Below are 7,642 nucleotides of genomic sequence, written 5' to 3' on the forward strand. Positions count from 1 at the left end.
TTAAGCAGCAGGGTTTACTTTACTATGTATTATAGCTCAACACTGCTTCAATCAGTCTCTCACATTTATGTATTTTCAGACATGTATTATTAAATCTGCCCACTTTGTTCACCAGACAGCCACCAATACCTACAAAATTCTCTAAGTCATTCCACTGAATTCCTCCTACCAGACTTGAGGTGGGGAGCAAGAATGTGCAACACGATCCTCACCAAATCTACCCTTCATCTTATAGGTCACACCTCTAATCTTCCCAGTCCGCGTAGGAATAATCAACTAAAGGCCACCATAGTGGGTGCTCATGATGTTTTCCGTGGATTTTTTCAGCTGCCTTGGCACATATTAAGGGCTGTCCTCTGCAGCTGACAGACAGATACACTCTTTGAAAAACCTGGTGAACCCAATGGCTAGTTCTGATCGGTTAGTTGTGACCAAAAGTAACCCATGTTAATTCCAGACCAGAACATTTAATTGCCAAAACAAAATCCTCCAAGTTGTCTCTCTCTTACAGCTACGAGTAATGTTAAGGATGCTGGCAACTCTGTCAGGCTGTGATCTTGAGAGGGAAGACGTGTCAGAGTTCCTTGCTAAACTTAACAGACATACGCTGTCAGCGAGAAACAAATATTTATTGTTTTAAACCATGGAATCTTTGAAAGTCCTACCTAAGTTTGTGAGTACCTTCGTTTAGAATTTGGAAATTCTTGCCAACTACTGTTTCCTGTTGACTTTCATGAACTCAGCTGAAACAGAAACTGAATCCTATACAACAAACTTTTATGGTGATATAATAATAATATTGCATGGTAAAGACGAGAAGGCACCTAGGAGAAAGAGCACAATGATAATAATATGAATGAGAGATGGTGATATTCCTAACCAGTATTTCTCTTGCTTTAGAATATAGGAACACCTGAGAATGTGTCCTGTAACACAAGTCTGAAAAATGCTCATTTATAGAATGGTGATTGAGATAAGTAAAGAAAGTGGGAAGTGATTTAAGACTATTAAGAAAGAATACACAGGATTTGCTGATAGGAAGAAATCCAGAATGAACTTTCATTCTATCATGGGAAACAGGTATAAGGTCATTTATTTCACTAAAATGGAAACTACAGCCTTAAGAGCTAGGTCACTTTCATTTCAGTCTACTTTATTTTCACTTTTTCTCTGTGTCTTTACAGCTGTGTTCTACTTCCCATCTTTTCTTGCCTCCATAAGAACCTAAATTCTTCAGATTTGTTCTTTTCTCCTTTCTCTTTTGTCTCAGCTTTTCCTATTTGTGTCTCTCCTCTGATGATATAAAAATACTCAAATATCTTATATACTTAAACTCATACATATTTTTAGTCTTTAGTTGCATTTAGCTACTCTTCTCTGTTTTTCATTTTAGCTACAGACAAAATTTATCAAAGAATAAACTTCATTCCTTGTACCTACTGCATCCATAGACAATCACTACTAAAACCTGGATACTCATAAATTAAACCATAACTGCCAAAGAATAAAAAACTTCTCTGACATATTTGGACAGTAGAATTAAATTTGCATGGAATTTAAAGTCGTAGCCTCCCATGTTTCATAATGCATGCAAAACTGTCATTGATTTCTACAAGGGCACTCTCCTCCTTTATTTTATTGTTATTATAATTTTATTATTTCTTTTCTTGTCTTTATCCCATCAATCACTACATTACACCTACTGTTTTCACTCAAGTGGATTTAAAGTACTTTCCCCAATATAAGTTGTTCCTTGGGAGAACATATAGTGTTACATGAAGTACTTTTTATTATCAAAAAAATTCAATTTACATGTTCTTTAGATGGTATCAGATTTACTAGATAACTAGAACAACCAAATGTGTTTGTAAATTAATAAATATGCATTCATGAATCAAAAAAGAAATCACACGATAAACCAGATGCATTAAAATGATAATAAAAATATAATAATAAAATACTATGCATCATAGCTTATAAGATGCAGAGTGGGAAATATATAACCTTACCTACATGTTATGGAAGAAAGGTAGAAAATCAATATAAAAAGTAGACTCTTAAGAATATGTAATAAGAATGACAAACTAAACTCCCCAAAAATAGAAGAAAGGAAATTACAATCATAATAGAAAGTAAATAAAAAACAGCATACAACTGAGAGAATAAGGTAAAACATACATTTTTGCAAGAAATTAGTACAATTCATAAATTGCTGGTAAAATTGTTCAAAAAAATAAAAAAGAAAGCACAAGAAACCATTGTCAGTAATAAGTTTGACTTTAAGCAGTGTATATGACGTAAAGTACTTAAGGTTGATAGAAAGAAAAAAATATCCAGAAATTGCTGGGCATTTAAATATAAATTTAATGTAGGGTGATTGAGGGCATGCTGAGGAAAATAAGAGATAAACTGAATCAAGATGGTAGAGAAACAGATTTTATGGGATTTTATAATTTATTTGTAACTAGGAGTCATTTACTATTAGAATATCATAGTAATAGAGAAAAGTTAATTATTGTAGAACATTCAAAGTTATCATGAAGAAAAAAAATAAGACATGAAAAGAACAGTTTGGAAAGTTTAAAAATTTGGTCATAGGTACCAACACTTTAAGTGCCTGAAGGCTAGGAGGTGAACCATATGCTCTAGGTGGGCCAGGGGTGAAGGTCGGTGGTAAGGCAGAGCGTGTATTACACAGCTGAGGGCACTCACAGTCATTACACTAAACTCTTCTTTCCAAACTTAACATGCCCGTAAACCCATTTCAGCCCAAGCCACATGTTTGTAATCCTTATTGGAAGCAAGATAGCAGATATGAATAAGGGCAGTGTCCGTGTGGATGAGATGGAGGGCGTTGGTTAAGACACATGAAGGGACAGTATTGAGAACATTTTCTATGCATGTGAGGGTAGGGTAGACCTGAGTGTATATGTGTTCCCTTTTCTCCACAACCTTGCCAGCATCTGTTACTTTTTGACTTGCATTTCCTAATGATCAGTGATGTTGAGCTTTTTTTCATATGCTTGTTAGTCGCATGTATGTCTTCTTTTGAGAAGTGTCTGTTCATGTCCTTTTCCCACTTTTTTATTGGGTTGTATGTTTTTTTTGTTTTTTTGTATATTTTTTGTATATTTTGTATATTTTTTGTTTTGTAAATTTGTTGAATTTCCTTATAGATACTGGCTATTAGACCTTTGTCAGATGCATAATTTGCAAATATTTTCTCCCATTCTGTAGGTTGTCTGTTCACTCTGTTGAGTTTCTTTTGCTGTGCAGAAGTTCTTAAGTTTAATTAGATCCCATTTGTCAATTTTATCACAACCCCTGTGATATTTGGAGTAATAGCATTCTCTCCCACTTCTGGATATTAGGAACAATATCACAAAAAGGTTGTACACCCTTTGTAACATTGGAAGTAATATCATCCTCTCTCTCCCTGGATATTAGAAACAATATTACAGGAGGGGTGTACATGTACACTCCCTGCCATATTGAGAGTAATATCATCTTCTACCCCCTCCCCCCAGATATTTAACACAATATCACAGCGAGGGTGTACACCCCTGCAATATTGGGAGTAATATTATCTTTCCCCTTCCCCTGGATATTAGGAACAATATCACAGAGTGGGTGTATACCCCTGTGATATTAGGAGTAATAACATCCTCTTCCCTTCTGGATGTTAGGAACAATATCACAGTGGGAGTGTGTACTCCCTGCGACATTGGAAGTAATATCACCCTCTTTCCTTCTGGATATTAGAAACAATATCACAGGTGGGCTGTACACCTCCTGCTATATTGGGAGTAATATCATCCTCTTCCCTTCTTGGGTATTAGGAGTTACATCACAGTGGGGGGGGGTGTAAAAACACTATGATCTATGATATTCAAAGTAATATCTTCCTCTTTCTCCCTTGATATTAGGAACAACATCATGGGGGAGTGTACACCCCTGCGATATTGGGAGGAACATCATTTTCTCCCCGCCTGGATATTGGAAACGATATCGCCTACACCCCCTGCGATATTGGAAGTAATATAAGTCATATCACCCTCTCCGCACCCCAGATATTAGGAACAATATCACTGGGAAAATTGTACACCCTCTGAGATATTGGGAGTTATATCACTTCCTCCCCACCCAAATAGTAGGAATAATATCACAGCAGGGTGTACTTTCCCTGCAATACTGACAGTAATATCATCCTGTCCTCCCCCGGATGTTAGGAACAATACCCAAGGTGGGGTGTACAATCCCTAGGATTTTGGGAGTAATATCATCCTCTCATCCCCTAAATATTAGTAACAATATCACCGAGAGGGTGTACACCCCCTGCGATATTGGCAGTCATATCATTCTCTGCCCCTCCCCTGTCGTGTATTAGGAACAATATCACAGAGGGAGTGTACACCTCCTGCGATATTGGGAATAATATCATCCTCTCTCCCCCGGATATTGGGAAAAATATCACAGGGGGCGTGTACACCTTCTGCGATATTGAAGGGAATATCATCCTCTTCCTCCCTTTGTATTAGGAACAATATCATGGAGGGGGTGTAAACTTCCCACGATATTGGATGTAATGTTATCCTCTCCCCTCTTGTATATTGAAAATAATATGACAGGGGGTGTGTACACCTGTGCGACATTACCAGTAATATCATCCTCTTTCCACCTGGATATTAAAAATAATATCACAGTAGGGTGTACACTCCCTGCGATATTGGTAGCAATATTATCCTCTCTTCTCACGTGTATTAGGAAGAATGTTTCAGGGGGAGTGTTCACCCCCTGCGATATTGAGTTTAATACCATTTTCTTTCTCCCTGTGTAATAGAAGCAATGTCATGGGGAGGAGGTGTGAAGCCCATGCGTTGTTGAGAATGATATTATCCTCTCCCCTCCTGGATATTAGAAACAGTATCACAGAGGTATGAACACCCCCTGTGATATTTAAAGTAATATCAACTTCTCCTTCACTGGAAATTAGGAAAAATATCACAGGCGTTGTCTAAACCTGCGATATTGGGAATATCATCTTCCCCCGGATATTAGGAACAATATTATAGGGGGAGTGTACGGGGGTGTACACCCTCTGCGATATTGGGAGTAATATCATCCTCTACCTCCCTGGATATTACAAACAATATCACAGAAAAGTTGTACACCTGCTGCGATATAAGAGTAATATCATCCTCTCTCCTCTGGATATTTGGAAAAATATCACAGTGGGGGTGTACACTTCCTGCGATATTGAGAGTAATATCATCCTCTCCCCTTCTGGATATTAGGAGCAATATCATAGGGGGGTTGTACACTCCCTGCGATGTTGGGTGTAATAACATCCTTTTCTTCCCTGAATATTAGGAATACTATCACACTGTGGGTGTACACCTTCTGCGATATTGAGAGTAATGCCATCCTCTTCCCTCCAGATATTAGAAACAATATCACAAAGGGGGTGTATACCCCTTGAGATATTGGGAGTAATATCATCCTCTCCCAAACTGGATATTAAGAACAATATCACAGGGGCATTTACACATTACTGAGTCCTTACTGTCCGGTTTACACCAACTGTGACATTGGGAGTAATATCATCGTCTCTTCTCCTGGATATTAGGAACCATTTCACAGGGGGCTGTACAGCCCCTGTGATAGTGGAAGCAATATCATCCTCTCCCTGCCTTGATATTGGAAACCAAATCACAGGAGGGGTGTATATCCCGTGCAGTTTTAGGAATAAGATCATCCTCTCCCAACCCTGAATATTAAAAACAGTATTACAGAAAAGTTGTGCACCTGCTCTGATATTGGGAGTAATATCATCCTCTCCCCCTCTGGATATTAGCAACAATTTCACAGCAGGGAGAGGATATTATCCCCAGTATTGCAGAGTGTGTACACTCCTTTTGTGATATTGTTTCTAATATCCAGGGAGGAGAGGATGATATTACTCTCAATACCGCAGAGAGTGTACAGCCACCCTGGGATATTTTTTCTGATATCCATGGGGAAGAGGATGATATTACTCCCAATGTTGCAGGGAGTGTCCAGTAATATTGTTTCTAATATCCAGGAGGGGCAACGGAAGTTTATCTCCCTCTTCATACAGTTGTGACCCCAACCCTCAATCCCCTCGTCTACGCACTGTGGAATAAAGACGTGAAAGGAGCACTGAGAAGATTATTTCACAGAGACTTAGGCAAATAAAAAACGAAGCAGAGTACAAAGCACTCAAATTTTTTCACAAAGGAACTTTAAAGATCATCATGTATAATTCTTCACTCCAGAACTTTAACTGTCTCTAAAAGAACAGATGTAATCTTCTTCGTCTGCATTACTGTATTTCACTTGGCCTCAGAACTGTCTATCATCTCCAATCTCTTTCCAGACTTCTTTTGAGCCCATGTAAGGCAATATTCCCCCATACCTTTTAAATCTCCATGAGTCACATCATTTCTGTTTCTCGCTCTCCCTCCCTTCCTGTGCTTTTCTTTAGCCTTCCTTCCTTTCTTGCTTTTTTCCTTCCCTTCCTTCCTTTTCCTTTTTTTATTTCTTCTTTTCTTCTCATTTGTATGATGTGTTTTACAGTCATTTTTTCCTGGCGCTTCTATATTACATCCCTTCCCATGAATATTCTAACAATTCCTGAAAACAACTAGCTCTAAAATGTGTTTCTCATTTATCACAATAAAAAGCTTGCATTTACTTCGTGGGGAATAGTGGAGAGATTAGACTAGAGAATTTGGATTTTAACTCTACAACTCCCTTTTTGAGTTTCTGTAAATTTTATTGGATTTTTGGAGCTAATTTTACTTAGGAGTAAAAAAATAATGATCTTGACTATTCTGTTAATTAAACTATTAAAATATAAATAAAGCACCAAGTAATACATGATCAATAAAAATTAACTAATATACTTTTGATCTTCTACTTCTTTAGTCATAGTATTCTTCATATTTTGATCTAATATACGCTTATTGCTTTCAATTGTATCCAATTAAAATTCTCACCTAGTCTATAATCATTTACCGACTTGTGTTTATATACAAATGGAAAACAAAGATCTGAAAATATAAGAAAAATAAGTCAAACCCTGTTTTGTCTTTATAATATGGAAAAAAACATGATTTATTTTCTCTACTAAGTTATGGAAGTGTGACACGCTTACCTTTAATGGTGACAGCAGAGTTGAAGGTGTCATTTCCAGAAGTACAGATACTCTAGTGATGTAGTAAAAAAATATTATTTGAACTTGGAGACACCAGAATGTATAGCCTATCTCCACCATTTATATATCAGCTGAATAAGTCTGGTAAATGATTTAATATCTCTCAGCCTCAGTTTCTATAATGAGAACATTTCTAAAATGAGGACAACCTCAAAAATTCATTGTACTTTAGTAGATAATTAGAAGGTAGACAGCAAGGACTCAGTAAATATCAGTTATGATTAATAAACTGTTGATTTTCTCAGTAATAATCATATCAGATTGAGTAGCCTTGATGGCAAACATACAGATGTTTTCCAGTCATACATTGTGTGGATAGTCACTAGTCATTGTTAATACTCCACTAACTTTACTTGCAATAATCAAGCAAGTTCTGCTTTTGACATATGACCAAATATGTTTAAC

The sequence above is a fragment of the Macaca thibetana genome, chromosome 4, assembly GCF_024542745.1.
Source record: "Macaca thibetana thibetana isolate TM-01 chromosome 4, ASM2454274v1, whole genome shotgun sequence".
In the NCBI taxonomy this organism is placed as follows: Eukaryota; Metazoa; Chordata; class Mammalia; order Primates; family Cercopithecidae; genus Macaca; species Macaca thibetana.